Here is a 25,170-nt window from a genome sequence, read left to right on the forward strand (position 1 = left end):
ATCAGGCAGCATCTAATTTTCATCTCAGTAAATGCCCCACTTCTGTATTGGGCTACATAAAAAGCTATTTTTTGCTGCTGAAAATAGCTTCAGTGCAAATGAAAGTAATTTGTAAAATTTGTACCTAAAAGTTGCAAAAGTTATGCTTCACTTTTACTTTCACTATTACACAAAATTTGCTTCCTAATAGAAACATCATATTTTATTTGTTCTAAAAGCATTTGCTTGTATTTGTATAAACAGAAAAGGCTGATAACATTTTTGCTCTTTTCAGCAGATTTATTTCCCAAGATAGACAGTAGTGTACTTAAATTTGCAGATTTTGATATGGAAGAAAAAAGTATTAAAGAAAAACACAATCTTTGCTGAAGAGTTAGAAAAAATACAGTTGTGTTACTTTGTGCAAAGATACGTTTAAACTCAAAGGAGTGGGGCCTAATTCTTGATCCTTACCCAGGTTTTGCACCTGTGTAACTCTAGGGACATCAGAGAAGATACTCTACATTGTTTAAATCCACATGAGAGGAGACTTAGGTCTAGGTAGGCTCATATGTAGACTATTTTTGATTCCTGGGATTGACATTATGCCACTGTCCTGATGAACAGCATGGGATAGTAATGTAATTGGAATATTTTGTCTTGCTGAATCATTTGGGTTGATAACTAAAAAGAATTGTGTATGCATGTATATGTATGGAAGACTGATTTGGTTCTTTTTAGTATTGTTTATCTTTAACATTACTCATTTGCTCTTAAGATAAAGATATATCAATGTGCTTTCTACTTGCTCCAGATTCTTTGTTTAATCATAAGAACCTACCATAAACCGTAGATAGTTTTGCCAGTTGCAATCCCTGAGAGCCCAAAAAATCTAATAAATAAATGGAATGAGAGTTTAGCAGTAAGCATCTTGTATGCATATATGTGGATACATTAACTTTATTGTAACAGACATGAGAAAGAACCATAAATATAGCTACAAACTGTATATTTTTGTGAGAAGTATACCTTGGTTTTAAAGAATGAAATAAGTTGGTTTCACGCATTAGGAAAACTTCTTTTTCTCTGTAAATCTGCTCTGTGATATCCAAGAATCTCCAGAAGAGTGGATGTAACCCAGAGAATTTGGCCTATTGTGTCAGCTGTGTGTGTATTTCCAATGTTTCCACTATTTAGGGCTCAAAATAGTTTTCCTGTGGCTTTGGCTGCACAGCTACAAGGATAACTCTCAGTGCTGAAAGTGGAAAAGTGGACATCCAACTCAGAGTTTTTCCAACAAATTTCTGTAATAACTATAATGTGGCATGTTAGACCTCCCCACCATCCCATATATGGAATGTGTCCCACACAGATGTCAGAAACTTTCAAAACTGAGCATACTCGGGAAAGCATATTGACATTTCGGAGTGACAACCTTTCAGAAGAGACTACAGCCAGTCCCCGAGTTGTGAACAGTCGAATTACGACCGTTCGCAGTTACGACCCAAGCTGTCGTAAATGACGGACCCCGAATTACGAACACGACCCATGCTTAAGAACAGCACGGTCGCGTGTAACTCTATGGGGTCCGACTTACGAACAAACCAAGTTATGACCAATTGCTTGGTTCGTAACCGGGTTGTAAGTTGAGAAGAGGCTTTATATCCTCCCTGTAGTCTATAACCTTGGAAGTTATACCCACAGGGTTCTGTGCCTGACACACAATAGAGTATGCATGTAGAGGAGCCATAAGGTATGCAAGTTGCTGCTTTCAAGGGAAGTTGGTAATGCAACATCCAATGACCAGTTGCCAACATTGGTATATTAGTGAATTTGCACAAAATACAAAAAACACCAGACACGTGACGATTGTTGTCTTGCTCCCAATGGCTTAAAAATCTGCAACAGGGCTTAAACCTTAAATAAAAGGGGGGAAAGGAACAATGAGCTTACCTGAGTAGAATAATTGGATAGGAAGTTTATAATGATGTGGAATTAATTTCCCTTGTGTATTACAGCTTTCTATAACTTCCATTTCATGATCCTTCCTTTCTCTTCTCAGTGATTTAGAGCATAGCTTTGCAACCTGGTGGACACAAACAGCTCAGGTAGAGTTGTAAGTGTAACCATCCTTCTAGTCCCTATGGCCACAAAGGTCTTAAAATTCTAGAAATATGGTATAGAACATGTGAGAACACGGTATAGAAAAGGTTGAGAACTGTTGATTTAGAGTTAATAAAAGTGAGAATATACAGTGGTTCTCTCAATGAAAGCTAAGAGGGGTGTAGAATGAAGGATGAGCTATGCAGTGAACAACATTGGATGGATATACAGAGGAATCAACCACTTCTAAATTCCTCTCTCTTTTATTCTGAGTTAAGTAAATGGAACATTTTGTCTGCTCTTCCAGGAAGTTTTCTTCTCTTTAAGGCCACATCCAATTAACAGTGTTTTGCTGCAGCAAGAATCTTTCTTTAACAGGAACTGGATCATGTGATAATACAGAAATTGTAAACAGTATTCAAACAAAGGTCCTGCTTGTTAGTAGCTTCTTCTGCGACCTACTCTGTCCTTGGTCTGCTCTATGCTTCACTTCCCATGGCTTTGATTAGTATTTTTGTGCTTAAAACACACAATTTAATTTTCCAACTTTATCTGCTGAGTATTGCACTTTCACCGCCTTTCAGATATATCTGCATGGATATCTCATAAATAGCTCATGAACATCTTCTGTGTGCTTTTCATTACAGAGAAGACCATTGGTGTGCAATTAAGGATAGTCATATTAATCTTGCCATAATGTCCCTTACTTGTAACATCTTCATTAATACTTCGGCATGCTTGGTCCAAGTCATTTTTTCAGTCAACTAATAACAAAATGTTTGTGGCTTTGATGATATTCATAGATATAACATTAGTTTCTCCTCCACTGCACTGCAACCTCATTTAATACCTAGTTTCACACATCAATAGTACCAGCACACAAGAACATGCTGTTGCTCCTCCTCCCCCTTACTGCTCAGTGGGCATTTGTCATTCATCATTAAATAGCCAGAAAGTGGGCAATAATAGCAACGATAATGTGGAAATGTTGTCTATTAATGCCAGGATTTTTCTTCACATTGGGATAGGTCATAGGGAAATAACAGTACTGTACCTATTGCTCCAACTAACTTTAAATGGATTTTGTTACATTTTGTGGTTCTGTTCTCCCAGAATGTCCATACCACGCCTGCTGATGTGGGGGGAGGAACATCTGCCCAGGGGCCCAGTGATTCAAAGGGGCCTGGGGCTCCTGGCACCTGCTGCTGCTACTGCAGCAGTGGTTGGGTTCTGGGCCCTTTCAATCACCACCAGAGCCCCATGTAGCACTCAGAGCCTAAGGGAATGGGCTCCAGTCAGTGCTGGGGTGGGGCAGCGTGGTCTGGGTAGCACAGAAGGCCAGCTGCCCTGGCCCCACTTTTCTACCTGAGACCCCACCCCTTCTGGGAGCACAGAACTGGGTCTCCCTCCTTTGTCCAGGCAACCAATGAATCTGTCGGCTCACTTGATCCACACTATGCTACTATAGAACTCATGGGACATAATCGGACTCATTGCCCTTAGTAGCCCATAATCCACCACAGATGGGCGGTTAAACATTTTACTCCATATTTTGAAAACTCTTGTAAAACATGTGGGAAGAAAGGAAAGCCTAAGACGTACCAACCCTCTGTATTTACTTTCTTGCTGGGCAGTAGCTCCTCATTGTGCATTGTGCTTGTTTTCATCATACAATGAATTGTAGAGTTACCTGAAAAGATGAAAAGGACAACAACAACAACAACAACAACAAAAGAACAGCAACTCCCTCCCTACTCCTTAGGCTCTCCTCAAAAGTTGATGCTACTCCTCTGCACAGACAACTCATAAGTGACAGTTGCTCCTCACCATAACACTTCCGGATTTAAGTGATATGTTTGCCCTTCTATTCCGGGTATACTATTCCCCTCAGCCAAAACAGAGATGGATTATTTCAAATTCCTCTCCCCTCACTCCTTTTTTTTTCTCTTAATCCCTCTTTCTCCCCTCTTCTCCAAACAAGCAGCAATGAGAGGGCGTATGCTTATAGACTTCATGGCCTGAAGGATGCATTGTGATAATTGAGTCTGACCTCCCGTGTAAGGCAAGCCAGAGAACTCCGCCAAAGCAATTCCTAGAGCATTTTTTAAGAAAAACATCTAGTCTTGACTTAAAAATTATATCAGTGATGGAGAATCTACTATGATGCTTGGTAAATTGTTCCAATGGTTAACTACCTCACTGCCAAAATGTATGCTTTATTTCCAGTATGATTTGATTAGCTTCAACATCCAGCCATTGGTTCATATTGGACCTTTTTTTTGTTGTTGCTAGGTTTAAGAGTCTTTTATTAAATATTTGTCCCCAGTGTAGACATCTGTAGCCTGTAATCAAATCATCCCTTAACCTTTCTTAGTTAAGCAAAACAGATGATTGAGATCCTTGAGTCTGTCACTACAAGGTATGAAACGTAATAGAGAGGTAGCCATGTTAGTCTGATCTTGGTAAATCAAAAGGAAAAGAAAATCTGAAGTGGGTCTGTCCCATTAAAGCTCATCACCTAATAAATTATCTTGTTAGTCTTTAAAGTGCTACATAATTTTTTCCCTTTTGTTTTATTTCAAGGCATGTTTTCTATTCCTTTAGTCATTCTTGTAGCTCTTCTCTGAACCCTCTCCAATTTATCAACATCCTCCTTGAACTGTGGATCATAGTCACACGAGTGCCAAAAATGGAAGTAAAATAACCACTCTACTTGAGATTCCCATTTAGGCAGCCTAGGATTGCATTAACTCTTTTGGTTACTGTGTCACATTGGGATCTCACATTCAGCTAATTATGTATAATGTGATCCTCACAAATCTTTTTCAGTGCCACTGCTTACCAGGACAGAGTCCTTCATCCTCTAAGCATGACTTACATTCTTGTTCCTAGATGTAAATATTTATACTTAGCCAAATTAGAACCCTTAGGCTATGTCTAGACTACATCCCTTTTTCGTAAAAGGGATGTAAATTAGACGTATCACAATTGCTAATGAAGTGGGAATTTAAATCTCCCCCGCTTCATTAGCATAAAAATGGCTGCCGCTTTTTTTCGGCACGGAGCTTTGCCGGAAAAATGCGCCAGTCTAGACGCTGATCTTGCGGAAAATAAAGCCTTTTCTGAAAGATCCCTTATCCCTTATATCATTACTCTCCCAATTTTTGTGTCATCTACCAATTTTATCAGTGATGATTTGGGGTTTTCTTGTAAGCCATTGCTATATTTAGTAGTGTAGGGCCAAGAAGCCTGTAGGACTCAACTGGAAAGGGAAACTCACCTATTTGAGGATGAGTCTCCATGAGAAATTCCAGTCATCCCTATGCTATCCTATTCTTCCCACTCCCTTCTGCTTCTAAGCTAGTTTGAAGAATACCCCATCCTGGCCTTGCAAGGATCAACCAGTTACTTAACACGGTTGTAAAATGGTTTAGAAAATGTGTAGTGGAAACATGTTGACTTTTTTTAAACTGTTTCCCACAACCAGCAGTTTAAAAGTTCAATTTAATCAGTGAAGTCATATTAGGAGTCACAAGAAGGCAAAGTTTTTGTAATTAGTAACCTTTTTGGAGACAGTTTCCTTGTGATACAAACATCATATTTAGTTATCAAACTGCTTAGTGCCCAAACAAACAAAATGAAAGGTTCAGATCAAAATTAGGAAGAGAAGATCAAAATAATATGACTTGAAATGTACGTTATGTATAATAATTCTAGGCCTGATCTTTCCATTGATTTCAATGGGCTTTGGATCAGACCCTATGGCATTGTATTAATAATAATTAATAATTGTTATTACTGTAGCACCTAGTAGCCTTAGTCATGGACCAGAATCCCATTTGTACAAAGACAGAACAAAAAAGTCAGTCCCTGAGTTAGACTTCATGTGAAGGGGCAGAGACTATAAACTCTGACAGGGATGGTTTTAAGAGACAGCTATCACAGTGATTAGTCCTCTTTACTAAGATTGCAGGACTCTATTAGCAAATGGAACTGGGATCATCAGAAAACAATTTCCTGAGTTTAGGGAGCACAAGAACCAGATTTTTATAAATGTGCATTTGCTATTGCTTCTGCAGAATCTGAACTCTCAATTACCAATTAAATGTTTGTATGCCTAGATGTTCAACTAGAGATATCTATGCAAATAACTACAATTGCATGCCTGAATTTCTAAAAGTTTGGCCAGTATGAAAAAATAGTAGATCAACTTTTTGGGGCAGTCAGATGGTTTCTGTTAACAGTACATTCAGGGTGACTTGAGTCCACTTGTTGCATGTTTGATATTAACTTATATTATTTATGATGGAAGTTCTGAGGCATAGGAAGGAAGGAAAACTTATGAATACTAGATCAGAGGTCAGCCAATCTGGATTTATATTATGACTGAGGTGGTCTACTGTTTTTTTAACAGTGCTTTTGTAAGGGCCTTAACAATGTAAAAAACTTGAATTAATGTATATAAAATGTCATTTCTTCCTCCATTGACTGGAAGGAGATAGTTCACTTTGCACTCAGACTATGTCTAAACTACGTGTCCAGGGAACGTGTCTGCTCTTCCGACATTTTTTGCAGAAGAGTAGACACACTCTTTTGGAAGCCCTGTCTTCCTTGTGCCTCGGAAGGGCTCTTCCAAAAGAGAAGGTTTTTCTGAAATTTGGCCCAGTGTAGATGGGCCAAATTTCAGAAAAGCCTCTTCCGACAAAACTATCGGAAAAAGGTACGCAAATTGCGGAGCTCAATTTGAGTACCTTTTTTTCTGATAGAAAACAGGAGTCTAGACATAGCCTCAGTCTTTGGACACTTGAATTTTGTTAACATTTTTTCTCATTGAATAATTCTCTGCCTCTACTGCAAAACAAGGAGAGAGACTTTCCTTTCTCTTTCTGGACTATATTTCTCATTGGCTTGCTCCAAAATATTGAGGTTATACTTCAAAATATACTTCACAGATGTTATGTGGTTCAAGTAGAATACCCAACTCAACCACCTCTGTAGGTTTAAATTAAGAATTGCATAGCTCATATATTTTCTCTCCCTCTCAACCCCCCAATTTAGAGTGATTTAACCCTGTCCATCAGCAACAGGGCTCTGGCATTTTTGTTTTAAGAAACACATAGTATTTCTATTATATATTTCATCAGGCTGTGTAAGACCGTATTCAGTAACTCTTCCATATGAGTACATTTTGTTTCATGGAGATATGGCTGGCACATGAACAACACCTAAAATGCCTGCTGCTTATTTGTTGTTCACTTCATTAATTAAGCTCAACAAAAGGGTTGGAAAAGGCCCAGCTTTTTTGCTGTTGTTCCATTTTCAGACTGGTTGGCCAAGCCAGAACAATTGTTATCCTAATGGCTACAAAGAAGGTGATGCAGCTCTGTCTGTTCAAAGTTATTTTATTTTCACAGAATATGGTGCTGGAACAATTTTGATAGTGAGAGCCATTGAACCAAACTGCAAACCCTGTATATAATGGAAACCACTTCAAGCCGGGGTACTGCATTACCTCCCACACCAGTAGTTCCAGCACTTATGGGAATAGCTATTTTATTATTTAATTCATACTTCTAACAATAGATTGATAAGCTACTTCTATAGTAAGAATTTTGTAACTATAGTTTAATTTCTGCAAAATAAATATTAGAATATTATTTCTTCAACCCTGTCATTGCTGAAGAGATGTTTTATCAAGGAAGTTTTTCTCCACACTTACTACATTGCAATAGAAACATACCTAGGGAATTACAGGGTGGCCCCACTATAAGTTGCCCCGATATACATCCGTTCCACATTAAAGTTGTTGACGTTTGTAGAAACTGATGCGTTATAAGTTCTCCCATTCTCCGCTATAAGTCGTAAGAAACACTCTCCCCAATTTGCATAAATGGAAGTCAGCCATGGGAAAAAGATTCCTCACTTTAAGTTATTTCACTATAAGTCCAAGTTTTTTGGAATGTATCTTGGACTTACAGCGAGGACAGCCTGTACTTGACCTTTGTGGGTGTGACTACACAGCAATTGAACACCCCAGATTGGCCTGTGTCTGCTGACTTGGGCTCCTTGTGCTGCAGAGCTGTAAAATTGTATTGTACAGGTATAAGGATCCTACAATGGAGAGAGACCCAGAATCTCTGCTCCAGCCAGAGACCAAACATCAACATTGCAATTTTACAGCCCCAAAGGCCAAGCTCCACAAGCCCAAGTCAGCTAACATAAGCTAGACGTGGGTGTTTAATTGCAATATAGACATAGCCTGTGTCTGTCTAGTCACAACAAGCTAAGGGAAATCATTCTGCTGAAGATTTTTATTTGCACTATACATAAGCCTGAGCCACAGAGTTTGGATCTGGTTCCAATTTTTTTAAGAGCTCAGGTGTTTGAATCTGAAGTATAAGTTTGGCACACTGCAAATGCAGTAGAATGACACAATTGAGTTTGGCTGGGTTTATCATTTAGTTCAATTTCTTATTTACACAAATATGTGGGTCTTTTGTTTACCAATATATACTATAATCCCCATTATATTTTTCTGTTTCTCTATTTTCCAATGAATATGTTGTTCTGTTCTATGACTATCTTCTTTTGTTTTCCTGTAATATTCTAGCAGCTGTTGAATTGCTATAGTACTTCAAGAAAGGGATCTGTCCATTTACATTTCAAGGAAATATCTGTGAGAAAAGTATGGGACACAATTTAATTTTACAGGACACTATCCCACTGAAAATAAGCGGCAGAACGGCTCTTGCGCAAGAGAGGTTTTTTGCGCAAGAAGGAGCAGTGTAAACTGCTCCTTCTTGCGCAAAAGCCCCTTGTGCATAAATGGCGGCTCATTAGATTTGCATATCTTCTTGTGCAAGAATGAGCAATGTAGACATAGCCCTGTGGGATAGTGTCCTGTAAAATCCCCTTGCGCAAAAATGGTGGCTCATTTGAATATCTTCTTGCGCAAGAATGCGCAATGTAGATATAGCCCAGTTGTTTTATGGTACAACAACAACATAATGCAAGATTTTGATAGGATTGTTCCTTGGCAACATTCTTTTTTAGAATGCTACCAAACATTTCTTAGAAGCTCCTTATTAGATTAGAGCAGTGATGAGCAACCTGCGGCCCATGGGCTGCACATGGTTCATCAGGGTAAGCTACTGTAAGGCCACCAGATGTTTATGTTGCATCTGCAGGTACTGCTGCCCACTGCTCCAACTGATGGCAGTTTGTTGTTCACAGCCAATGAGAGCTGTGTGGAACTAGTGGCCAGCAAGTCCCTGTGGCCTGCGCTACTTCCCACAGCTCCCATTGGCCAGGAATGATGAACCGCAGCCAATGGAGCTGCGGGCAGCCACACTTATGAACATAAGATAACAAGCCTGCATGGCAGCCTGCCACTAGTTTACCCTGATGAACCAGGTGCGGCCCACAGTCCACAGATTGTCCACCTCTTGATTGGGGTAGAGCATTCAGAAATTAAAGAGAAGTCCCCCATCCACTGGTTTTACAATACTCAGTTTGCTGGTGGTAAAAACAGCCCATGGAAGCACTTTTCGATGAGGGGAGGAGGAGGAATGAGGTAGCTAAACTACATCCTCCATGCGCACCAGGGCAGTACCTTGACATTTAAAATGTTCCTTTTTCATGTTTTGTCAAAAATGCAGTGTTCTACCCAAAAAAAAATTAATTTTTTTTGGATGGAAAATACACACCCTGCTCTAAAGATTTTTGCCCTTCCCCATCCCCCTTCAGTTCTCCTGTCACCTTCACTGCTTTTCACCCTTACTTCACCTGGCCCTAGCTCCTTTTCAACACTCCCCCAACTCTCCTCTTTTCCCACAGCCCCTCCTGCTCCAATGCCGCTTCCAGACTCCCAGCAAATCTCCCCACCCCCTGCCACTGCCCCTCCCCCTCCCAGCTAATCCCCTCCAGCGGGCCACGCGCCCACCCTGGCTTCGCCCTGACCAGAGCCCCTCCTCACGCCCCCGCCTCTCGCAGCCCCGCCCCCTCTCGCTGGGATTGGCTCCGAGCCCTCCCTGCAGCCGCCTGCGCGCGCTCGCCTGCCCCGCCCCGCGGTTCACATCCGGGGCTCTGCGCCCGGCGCTGCCCCAGCAGAGGCGCCGTGTGTCCCGCGTTAGCGGGGCCCGAGTAAAGTTTGGTTGAGAGCGAGGCGGGGGCCTTGCGCTCCACGGCCGCTCGCCGCGCGTCCGGTAAGCGCGGGCAGCAGCCCTTCGCCGGGGGCGGGGCTCGGCAGCGTGCCCGGGCCCGCGGGGGGCTCTCGGAGAACTCCCGGGGGTGGGCGGAGCTCGCCTGTCCCGTCCCGGGGAGACGGCGAGTTTGGTTTCTTGGCCGAGCTGGGAGGGAGGGTTCTGAGGGTTGCTTTGCGGAGCGGGGCTGAGGAGGGCTGGGTGGCGGGGGGGGGCTGAGGAGGGCTGGGTGGCGGGGGGGGGGCTGAGGAGGGCTGGGTGGCGGGGGGGGCTGGGTGGCGGGGGGGGGCTGAGGAGGGTTGAGTTGCGGGGGGGGCTGGGTGGCGGGGGGGGGGCTGAGGAGGGTTGCGTTGCGGGGGGGGCTGGGTGGCGGGGGGGGAGCCGAGGAGGGTTGGGTGGCGGGGGGGGCTGGGTGGCGGGGGGGGAGCCGAGGAGGGTTGGGTTGCGGGGGGGGCTGGGTGGCGGGGGGGGAGCCGAGGAGGGTTGGGTTGCGGGGGTGGCTGGGTGGCGGTGGGGGGCTGAGGAGGGTTGAGTTGCAGGGGGCTGAGTGGCAGGGGGGCTGAGGAGGGGAGGGTTGGGTGGCGGGGGGGGCTGAGGAGGGTTGGGTGGCGGGGGGGCTGAGGAGGGTTGGGTTGCGAGGGGGCTGGGTGGCAGCGGGGGGGCTGAGGAGGGTTGGGTTGCGGGGGGGCTGGGTGGCGGTGGGGGGCTGAGGAGGGTTGGGTTGCAGGGGGGCTGAGTGGCAGGGGGGCTGAGGAGGGGAGGGTTGGGTGGCGGGGCTGAGGAGGGTTGGGTTGTGGGGGGCAGCTGCGGGGGGGGAGAGACTGAGGAGGGTTGGGTTGCGGGGGAAGGAACTGCTTTAGAGGTTGGCAGCGCTGAGGAGGGTTGGGTTGGAGGTAGATGAGGATTGACTCTACCTGGGGTTGTTCTGAGGAGGGTTGGGAGGGAGACCTGGGGGGAGGGGCGGTCTGAGGGTTGGTGTGCTGGGGGGGGGGGGAGAGCTGTGTTAGGGGGCTGAGGAGGGTTGGGTTGCGGAGGGGAACTGGGTGAGGAGGGTTAGGTTGTGGTGGGGGGGAGAGCTGAGGAGGGTCGGGGAGCTGTGGGGTGCTGAAAAGGGTTGGGTTGCGGCGGGAAGGAGGAGAGCTGAGGAGGGTTGGGGGGCTGAGGAGGGTTGGGTTGCGGTGGGGGGGGAGAGCTGAGGAGGGTTGGGTTGCGGCGGGGAGGAGAGCTGAGGAGGGTTGGGGAGCTGTGGGGGGCTGAGGAGGGTTGGGTTGCGGCGGGGGAGGAGAGCTGAGGAGGGTTGGAGAGCTGTGGGGGGCTGCGAAGGGTTGGGTTGTGGGGGAGGAACTGCTTTGGAAGTTTGGGGTGCTGAGGAGGGTTGGGTTGGAGATAGGTGAAGATTGACTCTGCCTAGGTTGTGCTGAAGATGGTTGGGAGGAGGTGGGGCCTGTGGACTGCCCAGGGATAGCTGGAAGCTGATGAAGCTGGGGGAAGTTGTTGATTCCTCGTGGAGAGTTTAAGTGAAAGTCCAGTATTTTTTTTCCCCCTAGTAATGTGTGTAGGGAGGAAGTGTCCCTGCTCTGCAGGATTTGTCAAGGCTTAACAATGATTCAGTGGCTGCAGAATAACTTAACAAACTTAGGTGTCTGAGCAGAAAGCAGAGGAGTTCAGGGACAAATAAGAAAGATGACAGACACTTCAGTATGAGGAAAATGGAAAGAGTTGGGACTGTTTTGTTTAGGGAAAAGACTTAAGATGGGACAGGAGGTGAGTAAAGTATGATCAGTTGTACCTGTTGATGCTGTAAGGCAATGGGATGTTTAGTGAAATTGCAGATCAGCTCACTTAACTCTGATAAAAGGTATTGTGTTACATGTACATAGCTGTGAAACTCCTTTCCTTATTGTTGAAGCTTAAGGTTGAACAACTTTTTAAAAAGATGAGAAAATAAGTTGTAGTATTATGGTCTACAATGTAAACAGGGCTTTATAAACTAAGGGTGTTAAATATCGACTAATTGACTAAATGCGTAGTCAATGCGTTTTGCATGACTATTCGATTAGTTGATAGGGCACCTCCGCCTTTGAAGGCAAAAGTGCCACAGAGCCCGGGGTTAGCTGGGGACTCCCCCGCTGACCCTGGGCTCCATGCGGTGCTGCTGCTTTGAAACTCCTCAAGGAACCTGACGTCAGGCTGCACATGGTGTTTCAAAGTGTCAGCGCCGCATGGAACCCTGGAGTCCCCCAGCTGATCCTGCCACATGTGATGCTGCCACTTTGAAACGCCATGTGTAGCCTGGGAATACCTAGTTGGGACCCCAGGCTTCAGGCAGAGCTGCTGTTTTCAAGTACCCCCTCCTCTTCCTGAGAGAGGCAGCAAGGGGGAGGGCGAAGTGACTAGTCGACTATCATGTCCTTCACATCCGTATTATAAACTCTCATGCACAAAGCATGGCATACATTAGCCACTGAATGGGACATTTGTGGGACCATGGTTCTTCCTTAATTGTCCGCTACAGCAGTGGTTTTCATTGTGGTGTTTTCATGGACTATGTTTAAGGTGATGGTCTTCACATTTTTCAAGTTTGTGCACCACACCTGTTACCTCTTTCTGCAATCACTTGGCCTCCAGTCTGGAAGCAGGACTGTGGGTCACATGTGGTAGAGATATGGACAGGGGTAAGAGTGCCAAGACTGGGAGTGTGGCCACTGTCTGAGGGTTCCCCCCTTCAGTCACCTGTCCCCCCACCAAACATTTCTCCATGCCCCACAGTTTGGGGACCTCTAGTATAATAGGTCCGTAAAAGACTGAAAATGAACAGAATTTCATTATACTGTATATATGGACAATATATTTACAAAGTAGTCCATGCCTCCTTTGGAAAACCGGAGGGGGGGGGTGGAGTTTGAGAGCTACTTCACTATGGGATATCTTGTGACTTCATGCAATAAGGACCGCAGCATGATGCAGAGTATTGGATTAGATCAGTGATCACCATGGCGCCCGCCGGGGCATTTGTATGCGCCCGCCGATAACCCGGGCTGGCCCCGCCCCCCGGCGCGCGGCGCACTGGAGGCGCCAGCCCCAGGCGCGTGACACTCACCGGCGCCTGGTGCGCGGCGCTCGGGCGGCCCCAGCCCCGGGGCACATGCGGGCGCCGGTGCCGGCCCCAGGCACGCAGCTCGGGCGGCGGCACCGGGCCCACGGCACAAGGGGCTCGGGCGGCCTCAGCCCTGGCGTGCCCCAGGACGCGTGGCCCCGCCCCCGGGCGCCTGGCGCGTGAGTGGCCTCGCCCCCGGGCGCCCGGGAGCCCATAAAGGTTGGGGACCACTGGATTAGATGACTACTTTTGTGATCCAGTAAGGCAATGCTTGTGTTTCCATGGCTTATGGATCTTATCAGGGGACATAAGAGGAAGCATGTGTGGATAAAACACAAGACTGGAAGTCAAGTGACCTTTATTTCCAATTCTGTGACTTCATATGTGAACTTGAGCAAACTATCCTCTTTGTGTTTAATTTTTCTCTTCTGTAATGTGGTGATAGTACCTCTGCTTCCAAAGGCTTAATTCACAAACGTTTTTACAGTGCATTATGATTCTTGAATGGAAGGTGCTATGAAATTTTAAAGATTATACTTACTGAATAACTTGGATATCAGATCCATAGACTAACTGGCAATGCAAAAATCAGTTGTAGATAAAGCAGCCTGACATTCTCAGTGTAATAGAACCACTTAGCTGAAAATTCAAGTATCAATGATCAGCCTTTGAAAAAACAGAAAAAAACCCTAAGGACTAGTCAGTGTACACTTGTTAAGTTGCATTGCTGTTCATGAGTACCATAATTCTGTCTCAGGCAGATTCTGAATCCCATTTTTTATTGTGTTCAATCTTATTTTCTCCCTTTCTTCCATCTACATTTTGCTACTATGTTCTTCAATAGCTGCAATACTTCTTTGTAGTCAGCAAAGAATGATGATGCAAGGTAATGGAAAAAGCTAGTAACTTCAGTAAAGAAATTGTAGTTTGTATAATTCTTTAAAACATTAAAACCTAGGTTTTAGATTTAAAATAAAACAAATGGTTGAATCTAGTATGCTGTTTGATTTCATAATTTGATCTCTAGAGGAAGACAATAGTAGTTCTGGATTTACCTCACTTGAATCAAACTTCTGCTGACTAAGCCCTGAAATTACTGTTAATCGCCACAAGGCATTTATTTATGGGATATCTAACTAAGTGAAACCATCATATTTTACTCCCAGATATGGAGGGTATATTCTAAAAGGGAAGGAAACTTTGAAACAGAACTTTTTCAGTAAAAGCAACGGAGTCACAAGACAAAGATGATTTAAAATGAATGGGGGAAGTAGAATGTAACTCATGCTTTCCCTCTTATTGGGGGCAGTTTTAGAATGCTGAGGAGTGATATTGTCATCAGTGGGACATGGAATGAATTGTCTTTCTGATACTTACTGTTGGAGAAGTATGTTAAAAGATTACACACTGCAGTATTGGATAAAATTCATGACGGCCAGGAAGTTAACTCATACATAGACCTGATGGAGCTCAAGGCTACAGTCCATATTTTTTTTGTTTTCCTTATTTTTGTTATGAAGTCAAGACTTTAAATACTCTCTTGATGACCTGCTTTATAATCTTCCCATTGATGATAAATCCCAGAATGCAGAATGATACTAATGGTTTATTAAACGCACTATTCACATTTTAAGGCTTGCTTCCACAGTCTTTCACAGAGAATGAAATCTTTAATATTAAGAAGTAGTTTTTTGTAATTGTCTCTTTAGATTTTGGTGTTTAGGAAGTTGTTAGTGAAAGTGCCTTATTTTGTAATCATTCTTTACTTTTAAAATAGTTAAATCATTTCATTGTTCCAAGACATTTGTTGTGACAATTGTAATATTCTCCAGGGATCTTTACTCTTTTCTTTTGTTGGGGATGAGGTTGGAGGAGGATTGGCAATCTGATTTAAAATGCTAACAATGGTAATCTATTCTATACTGGTTTGTTAGCTGTTGTAATGAGCATTATGAAAGATTTTAGAAACTCTTCTATTGTATATAAATTATTGTTAACAAACTAAAGCTCCAGCAATAAGGCAACAAGCTCATGCAAATAATGGTATTTATCTCACAGACTATTTATGTATTTCTTGGTTCACTTTAATAATTGATTTTAAATTACTTTCATATTTAATTTTAGTATTTAAAACATTATCTCTCACAGTCCTGGCTTTCTTAAACTGTGCTTGAATAGAAATCTCTTTTGCATGGTTTCGGGAACACTACTAAAGAGTTTGGCTGGCACTTCAACATGCTTGTCCAGTGTAGATTGGCAAGGTGTAGAGCAGGGTCTGCCAAGTCTGTGTCCCTGCTGACCTACTACCAAGGTTGAGCCTGCCAAGGGCTGTCATCCTTGCACAGAGAATCTTTGTCAGATTAGTTGCCATTGATCCACCATTTATGAGGTAGTGTCTCTGAATTCTGGGTCAGTGGATGTCACAAACTGCCATTAACTCTCAGTGCAAGAGGAGAAGTTATATTAGTGCATTACTGTTGTAAATCTACCTTCTAAATTCTGGGAATTTTGTAAGCTTGTCACAGCTTAAGCACAGTTTAACTGGAATCTTCTGTATCTTTCCTTTTTTAAGTTTATAAAATCCCTCCTTTCAGATTAAACTGATTTTGTGTCCAATTCATTTTCTCATGGGTAGTCTTTTGTACTCTATTCAGGCTCTTGCATATGGGCAACTAAACTTTTCGAAGGGTTTTGCAGCTTCTTAAATGCCTCTTTATTATTATTAATATTAATATTTATTATTGTGTTGCAGGACATTTGAAAAATGCTGGCTTAATGGACCTGGAGAATGTCTTCCCTTTTTTTCCACAGAACAGGTATAGTGTGGGCTACAGTTGTGTACATTTTCTCATTTAGTGATGAATATAGTTCATTTTAAATGACCATCTAGTTCTTGGTACCTGTTTGCTGAAACTGCCCACAAAGGTATCAATTTTTGTCCTTGTTTTAGAGAATTTCTCACGTGGATAATTGTTAATTGCAGGTTTGCTACTTGGACATCTACCATAGTTTAGGTGAAGTGTCAGGTGTGAATATCATAAGAATTACCAAGCATTACTCGGGTCCTTAACGCAATTTTTTCCTTGCGAGTCTCTGGATCAGGGGCTTCATTATGCAGGCTGCCCTGGGGAGACAGGACTACCCCAGCTCTTACCGCAGTAGCTTGGGCTCTGGTGAGATGTGCCTCTCCATGGCTGCTGTAGCTCCAGCAGGCACAGCCCGGAGAGGGATGCATTTGCTCTGGCTGGGGGACAGACAGACAGACAGACAGACAGAGATATATATATATATATATATATATATATATATATATATATAATCATAGATATCTCTATCTCCACCTCTGTCCCCTGCTGCTCCAATGGGGTTATAGCTGTCCTGGACTCCTCTTTGGCCCCTTGCTACTCCCTTGTGATCATTATACAGTATAATTGTCTCTGCTTTGCATCCCATATACCCTGTTGGCCCCATTTGGTTATGATATATTGTGGAGCCCACCCTTTGTTTTACCAGAACCAATCCCATTCCAGCACATCTCATTTTCCTTGCACAATCAATCTCTTGCCTTGCTTTAAGTTATGATAAGAGGAAGGTTCATATCTAGGTGACCCTAGCTCTTATTGTTTAGGAGGAGTTCTTGAATAAATGGACTGACAGACAAACTCTCAAATATATAGCAGAAAAGATACTGATTATAAACCGTATAACATGTTTGTTTACCTTTGTAAGCTTCATATAATAAATCTGTTTCAAGTGAGGTAGGGATATGGAAATAAAAGCAATTATTGATTTGGAAAGCAGTATTTTTTGAAGCATTTCATAGCTTTTGTTGTTAAATAGCTTGTTCTTAAATGAGCACTAGCATCCACAATAAATAATTGTTCTATTTCTACTATCTGTATATTCATAAAAATTGCCTTTTGAATAGACATAAGCAAGTTTAATGGTAATATGAAATTAATTGTCACTAAAATTTATGTGGATATTCAGTTGGCTGAAATTTAAAACCAGAACATTCTTCCTTGACCTTGTTGCCAACAATTATTTTTTTTAATTTTAAAGTTATTTTGTTTGTGAAAGTATCTGAATTCTTAGCTCTGAAATGGAAACTTGATGTGGCACAAGTAGTGGCAATGCAGACTTCCTTTTAACCACCTCATGAAAGGTCATCATTCATGATCTGAAATGAAACTGGTTTAGTGTGGGAAAGTAATTTCTCTCAGGCCAAGTGGACTCTACAGACCTATATTACTATGTTATGCTGATTTTTCATACCCGTGAGCGACATAGTTATATAGACCTAAACATTTATGTAGGCAGCATTATTTTGAAGTGAAAGCTTTTTCTGTCATCCTAACTACCACCTCTTGGGGGAGGTGGGTTAATTATGCTGATGGTAGAAGCTCTCCTGTTGGCATAATAACATCTTCACTACAGCTGCAGCATTGCATGTGCAGACAAGCCCTCAGTAACCATTCAGATCTTCACATATGAGGTAGAATTTACATGGAAAACTCTGTTGTAACCATCATATCCTAGAAACAACCAATGAACGTTTGTTCTCGAACATTTGTAATGAATCCTGTAGCATGATGCGTAACCAGGGGCTGCAAACTAGCAGTGAATATGAAATGAGTAAGCTCACTAGTTGGCAAAGTGGTACCAGAAAAATATCTGCACTTAGGGCAAACATCAGGTGAAGCGGAAGAACAGTAAAGGGTCCTCATAGCTTCAGATAAATTGTTAATCAAATTATTTGGTGTCCATCATAGAAAGAGAAGTTCCTCTCTGTGTCTGTGTCTGTGTCTGTGTCTGTGTCTGTGTCTGTGTCTGTGTCTGTGTCTGTGTCTGTGTCTGTGTCTGTGTCTGTGTCTGTGTCTGTGTCTGTGTCTGTGTGTGTGTGTGTGTGTGTACTGATCTGTATTTTGTTCAGGTAAGAGAGCCATTTATGCCACATTTAATGTTAATAAATGTATGGAATTAATAAAGTTGCTGTGACCTGCAGATGGCTTGCATAGTACACACCTTTCAGACATGACTGCTATGATTCTAACCAAACTTTCAATTGTGTAGATAAATGGCAGGCAGCTTTCTGTTTATGTAAGGAAACAGTCCCTCAAGGTGGCTACTTAACTAACAAATGCATTCGTTGTTTCAGACTGGACATGGTATGCAGGAATCCTAATGTTTCTGTCTCTTGCATGTTTAGACCTATAGACGAATTCATCAGGAAGAGGAGGATAATACTTGTGCTCCTGCAGTGTAATCTATTTTAATGTTGCAAGTGGAAGGAAGCTCATGAGGATTATTCGTTCTTGTCCATTTCATTCTTTATTTAACAGTTTAGATGGAGAAATGAAGGCTTTATTTTGTATCATGATCTACCAATCACGTTACCTTTTTTGATATGTTTTGGCACAAATCTTATTCAGGGCCTATTAATCTAGAAGTTTGGATGTTATGATAGTGGGCTAGAGGTGTTGTAATAGAAGGTGTAGGTAGGGTTTTTCACATATAAATAAGTGTGAGGTGAAGAAAAATGTGTAATATCAGAGATGTGGGTTGTTTGTTTTTGATAACGGCAATTGTTTGTTTCAGCTACTAATCTCATAGTTGTTTGGCTCTATAGGTGAAAGACTTATAAATAAAATAGTTCCTTGACAAATGAAACTTAATCTGCAATTTCTACTGATAACCAGCTTTGTTTATATTCAGCTGGCCTGATATGGTACCAAGAAGGGGTTCAAACAATGGACTTGTTCGCACAGATTGTTTCCTTTTACTTGCTGCAACTGTTAGAAAGAACTCTAGATCTACAAATCAAGTCTTCCCCAAAGTCTAGTTTGCATATAGAAATATTTGCTTGTGTTCAGTAACTAAGCGCACACTATGCCTTCTAGCAAGTTGCATTATGATTTTATACCATCAGAGAAGAGCCACGTGTGTTACTTGCCACATGAATATGCACAATTTGGATAGCCAAAGCTATATAAAAACAAAAATCTGATGTTCCAAGTACTTGAATTGCTGAGTAGGATAAATGTTTGTGAAAATTAGACATTTCACTGTGGAGTCTTTAGATTTCAAGGGATTTTATTTGGTCTGTTAAAACTGTTCATGATGGCTTTTATTTTTATTTGTGAAAAGGAAACTAGAATAGTCTTTGCTGTTGTCTGGGATGAGCTCTTGGAAAACTTACATGTACTGTTCTGAATAAGCATCTAAGCTTAAAGTTCATTTCTGAGTAGTTGATGTAGGTGAGAGGGAATGTTGTATTCTGGCTACTAGGGATGTGAACAACTAGTCACTCCTCCCCCACCTTCTGCTGCCTCTATCAGAAAGAGGCAGCGGGGTGGGGAAGAGGAGGTGTTTCAAAGTGGCAGTGCCACTTGGAGCCCGTGGTTAGCTAGGGACTGCCCAGCTGGCCTCAGACTCCATGCGTCGCTACTACTGCTTAATTCCCCCACTGGCCCCGTGTTCCCCACAGTATTTTCACCTTTGAAGTGTAGCAACAGCCCTGCTCAGTTAACAACAATTTTTGTTTTTAGTTTGTCTAGTTGAAATTCTTAGATCCCCATCTGTGAAGTTAAGGGGATCTCACAAGCCAATCTAGTACAATTAACCACCTATGAATTGACAATGGTTGAGTCAATTTTGCTATTGTTCGTATAAGGCTATGTTTCAAGTACATGGATTGAGTATAGTTGGGTGTAGTCATAAATTCCTGTGTAAATGAGTTTTTATTCAGCACTTCGGACTGTCCATTTCTCACTTCCGTTTGGAAGAACACGTAGAAGGATTCTTGCCACGCAACATGAATGAGCCAAATAGTTGAGAGAGGACTTTCTCATTTTAAAGCTTTCCCTCTAGATGGGTTATACATTGCAAAATGTTGCACAAAACGTGGATCAGAGTAACTGTCTTATCAGACATACATCTGACAAAGTGGGTCTGCCCACGAAAGCTTATGCTCCAATAAATCTGCTAGTCTGAATCTGTGGCACCTTACAAACTAACTCAGCTACCTCTCTGATACTTGTCTTATCAGACTTTTTTGGTGCATTCCATTACTGAGAGATGGTGAAAAGATAAAACTAGTTTGGAATGGCTTATTGAACACCACAGTCTCAGACTCCAATTAGGGATGTTAAATTTAGATTAGTTGGTGAATCGAATAATTGATGCAATTTGCATCAAATATTTGATTTGTTAAGGGCTCTTCCGCCTTTGGAATATAGGAACAGCCCTTGGACAGTTGATACACTTCAAAGGCAAAAGTGCTGCAGGGAGCACAGGGCAAGGGACTCAAGCACTCCCCTGCTGGCTCCATGATCTCCGCAATGTTTCAAAGCAGCAGTGCCACGTGGAGCCCTGGGTCAACAGGGGAGTCCCCAGCTGACCCTGGACTGCACATGGTGTTTTAAAGCAGTAGATCCCGGGTTCCACACCGTACTGCTGCTTTGAAGTACCCCTTCCTCATCTCCCCCCCCCCCCCCGCAATTGCTGACTCTTTATGATAGAGGCAACAGTGGGGGGGAGCAACTAGTTGACTAGTGTGTTGACTATCCAAATAACATTTGCTAGTGGACTAGTCATTCACATCCCTAATTCCAATATGAGTTTTGTCCCTCTTTGCATCACGTAGTGGCACATGAAGGGAGGAGATTGTCTTTCCATTGCTCTTCCTCTCTTCAGCTGTTCTAAATAACAACCCAGAAGTGTGCACAAAGAATCTTACGATTAAATGCTTTCCCAATGGTATCCTTTAACAAGACACAACAACTAGACCTTTCTAGACATCCATTATAGTTTTTGGCATTCTCCTGAAAAATGGGAATGGTTATGATCATTTCTCAGTGATCCACAGGAATTCCAAAAGTCTCAACCTGCTGCTGTTAGATATCAGGAATACATGACCTGATAGTTTTGCAGTCTGGTTACAGAGCATTCAGAGCAAGAAAGCAGATGATATCTACCCCAATGGCTTTCAAACTATGGGTCGCAACTGAGTACTGGATCATGCAATCAGGCACTGGGTCTCACTGCTGCAGGGTGATCAGATGACCAATGAGGGGTGCTAAAGCAGGCTGCCTGCTTCTGGCACTACAGATTGAACTGCACCCCAGAAGTGGCCAGCAGTAGGCCTGTCTCCTAGGTCAGGTGGAGGGAAAAGGAGAGCACACAGAGCTCCACATAGTGCCCCTGCCCCGAGGACTAGGTCCACACTCCAGTTTGCTGGGATCCTGGTTTTGGCTGCTTCTGGGGTGCAGCATGATGGTTTGTGGTCCCGGGAGAGGCAGGAATCCTGCCTTAGTACTCTTGCTGCACTCTGACTGGGAGTCATTCAAGGTAACCCCTCCTGGCCCGGCCCTGTCTTCCGTCGCACCCCAGGCCGGAGCCCCCTCCTACACACCAAAGCTCTCATACTCGGCTCCACTCCAGAGCCCACGCTTTAGTCAAATTATGTTGAGTCATGGGTATCAACAATTTTCTTCAATTGGGTCATGAGAAAACAAGTTTGAAACCACTGAACTCTCCAACATTGTCTTCCACATATGTGATTTTAGGAAACCGAGAAACTGAACAAAATTCTGTTGACACTTGTTTCCTTCCAGTTGATGCATTCTTTGCTAGAATTGAGAACATTAAAGCACTTTTAACAGGAAATAAGCTTAGGTTGATTGTTATAAAGGATTCTTTGCCTTTAATTACTTTTTTTCTCACTTCCATTATAGTTTTAAATGCCACTTGCTAACTGTACCTAAATCAAACGTTGCACAAGGAATATGAATAAAATTGGTAACATTTCAGATATATATGGCATGTTGTCATGGCACATGCAGAATAAAATACTGTTGGTTAGTACATGTTCTGCACTTCTAGTGCATGACACGTAGGACAGCCTTTTCAGTACAGTAGAGAAGAAAACTTCTGGAAATGTCCTAAAATCAGTTAAATGCTTAAGGATCTCTGAAGTATGCCTGTGCAATAAAAATTCATAAGTGTTTCCTCTGGCTGTGCTCTGCATTTAGTGGTGTGTGTGTGTTCAGGACAGAAAGATAGCTGTAATTTAAAATAGCAAAATTTATAATTTTTGCTTTTCTTTTTTGTAACAGGGTTGGTTACATTAAGCTTGTGAAAACGTGTCAAAAATAGAATGTGTTTGGGGAAAAATGTTTTTGTTCCTTTCCCTGGTATTCTGTGTGGAATGATGCTTATTTACTTTACACAGTGAATTAATATTCATAAGGAAATTTAAAAGTGGCAGACATTCATAAAAGGTTGCAAATGATTTGTGCTCCTATCTTGAAAGTAAGTTACTTACAATTGAGCTCTTTTTAATTAAAAGCATACAAATTTAATAACTTAATTTTGGCTAACCTTTGTTCCTTTTCTGTGTTTCATGTCACTTGTAAGGATTAAAGATGTGAAGTCTTGATTAATTTACTAGTCAAGTAGTTGATCTAATTTCCATCTACTAGTCGTTAAGGAAGGGTGCTTTAAGTGCTCATTACAGCTCAGACTGTGTCTGAGCACAACTCCCGGCTGCCACTCTGCATTTTTAAAAGGGACACAGCCACGGCAGCCGGACTGCGCCCCCATCCACTTCATGTTGCCCCTCTGCACTTTTAAATGGGACATGGCAGTCGGCTTGTGAATGCCCCGGCTGTGTCCCTTTAAAAGTGCAGAGGAGCAGTGTGAGGTGGATTGGGGGAAGGGGAGAACGATTGCTACTTCTGTGTCCCTTTTTAAAATGCAGAGTGGCAGTATGAGGGTTATCCTGAGACCCGGCAGGGGTCCGGAGAATGAGCCAGCATCTTTGCTAGCAGGCTCCTCTCTGCCCTTTCAAGAGTGCAGAGGGGCAGGAGGGGGAGGGATGATTGAATAGTCGATCGTGCTACCTGATAAGCTTCTGCTTATCTGGTAGTCAACTATTCCTTCACATCCCTAGTAAGGATGTATATGTGTAAAGGCTTTCCATATGCATGATCATTCAGATAAGGAAACAAAACTTTCTCTAAAATACCATGAAAACTATTTATCATATCCCTCTTCTTTTTTAACCTGGAAACTAGTTGTGACTGATTGTTATTTAGCACTTGTAATGTGAAATGGTTATGGAGTGCAGAATAAGTGCAAAGTAACACCTATCCTTTTTTTCCCTCTTTTGTTAGTATGATACATTTTACATGCTCGGGTTTCTACTGACATTGTTTTTGGTTTTGAATTCCTTATTACTTAGGCAAACCACCTAGAACAGTGGTCTCCAACCTTTTTACACCCAAGATCACTTTTTAAATGACAGACCAAGCCAAGATCTACCGCCCTGCCCCTTCCTTGAAGCCCCACCCTCTCTATTCTCCTCCTCTCCATCATTTGCTATCCTTATACTGCTGCTTATTTTATTTTTTTTATTCTTCTGTAGGAAAAAGTTTTTCCAACATTTGGCCTGTCTACACTGGACCAAATGTTAGGGAAAAAAAACCCTTCTTTTGGAAGCCACCTTATTCCTTGTGTAAAGAGGAATATAGGGGTGACCAAAAGAGCCTGTTTGCTCTTCCACTAAAAAAGCGGAAGAACAAATGCAACCCTGGATGCAGAAGAGTTTTTCTGGGATATCTCCAGAATCCTGAAAAACTCCTGCAGTCTAGCTGGACCCTTGCTGTGTTGAGACAGGATGTGTAGGCTCTGGGGTGGGAATGAGGGATTTGAGTGTGGGAAGGGGTGAGAGGTGCAAGCTCTGGGAGGAAATCTGGATGCAGGAGGTGGAGGAGAAGGGGACACTGGCTCAGGGAGGGGGCTCCAGGCTAGGCAGTGTTGGGATACTAAGGAAGCCACAGGCTTGTGGATGTGAGGGTGCAGGAATTTGGGTTGGGGTATGTGAGGGGCTGAGGGCATGAGGTTCCAGTGTTTGATAGGCTCAGATCTAGGGTCTGGGGAAGGGGGAGTGCAGGAGTGGTTGTGGCCAGATGGGGGCTTGGCCCCAATTGGGGGTTTGTTGGCCAGGCTTCATTTTTAGATAGAATACTATGTTAAACACAAAAAGTTTCTGCATTGTCTATATTTATGAGAATGGCAGGGAACCTGCCTTGACTCAGGTGTCACTGACCCATAGAAAAGTCATTTGGGAGCAGGGGACACAGTACTGGGGAGAAGTGCTAGTGGGTTCTGGAGCAGGGAACAGGGTGCCAGTGGGGGCAGGGGAGAGGGGGCAGGGTGCTAAGACAGGTTTCTGCAGCAGGAGACAGGGTGCCAGAAGGAACTGGTTTCTGCAGGGGGGGGCAGGGTGCTGGGGGACAAGTTTCTGCAGGAGGGGGGGCAGGTTTCTGCAGCAGGGCCGGGGGGGGGGGGCAAGGGAGAGGGAACAGGGGGCCAGGAGGGTGGGGGACAAGTTTGGGGCATGGAGTTCCCAACACCAGCCATGGAGGGAAGCCTCCTACCCGCGCTCCCTCCGGACTGACCGCAGGGCAGCCGGGCTGGAGCGAAGAAAAGTGGCTGCCCGGCCAGCTGGCCATGGTGGTCAGCCAGGGTGCCACCAAGCTCCATGTGGGCAGGCGCAGAGGGGAAGCCGCCCAATCAGCTGGAGCGCGGTTCAGCCTCCTCTGGGGCTCCTCAAAGGAGGAAATCTAATGTAAATGTACTGTTCAGAGAGGGCTCAAGAGCTACTCTTTGGGTACGTCTAGACTACATGCCTCTGTCGCCAGAGACATGTAGATTAGGCTACCCGACATAGTAAAATGAAGCGGCTATTTAAATAATCGCCGCTTTATTTAAATTTACATGGCTGCC

The 25,170-nt window shown here is 43.3% G+C and overlaps 1 protein-coding gene across 4 annotated transcripts in view; it reads left to right on the forward strand.

Annotated features, from left to right (window-relative positions):
- Window positions 1–25,170, forward strand: part of SMAD5 (SMAD family member 5) — a 42,272-nt gene that overhangs the window by 1,120 nt on the left and 15,982 nt on the right. For 2 of the 4 annotated variants that reach the window (XM_075900438.1, XM_075900440.1), the window contains exons 1-2: window positions 10,131–10,286; window positions 16,133–16,196. The gene's annotated coding sequence lies outside the window, so the exon portion shown is untranslated. Of the gene's footprint in view, window positions 1–10,130; window positions 10,287–11,732; window positions 12,048–16,132; window positions 16,197–25,170 lie in introns of those variants that run through there. The other 2 variants (XM_025181192.2, XM_006116021.4) reach the window with 2 other exon arrangements.

Source organism: Pelodiscus sinensis, chromosome 17 (assembly GCF_049634645.1).
Source record: "Pelodiscus sinensis isolate JC-2024 chromosome 17, ASM4963464v1, whole genome shotgun sequence".
NCBI lineage: Eukaryota > Metazoa > Chordata > Testudines > Trionychidae > Pelodiscus > Pelodiscus sinensis.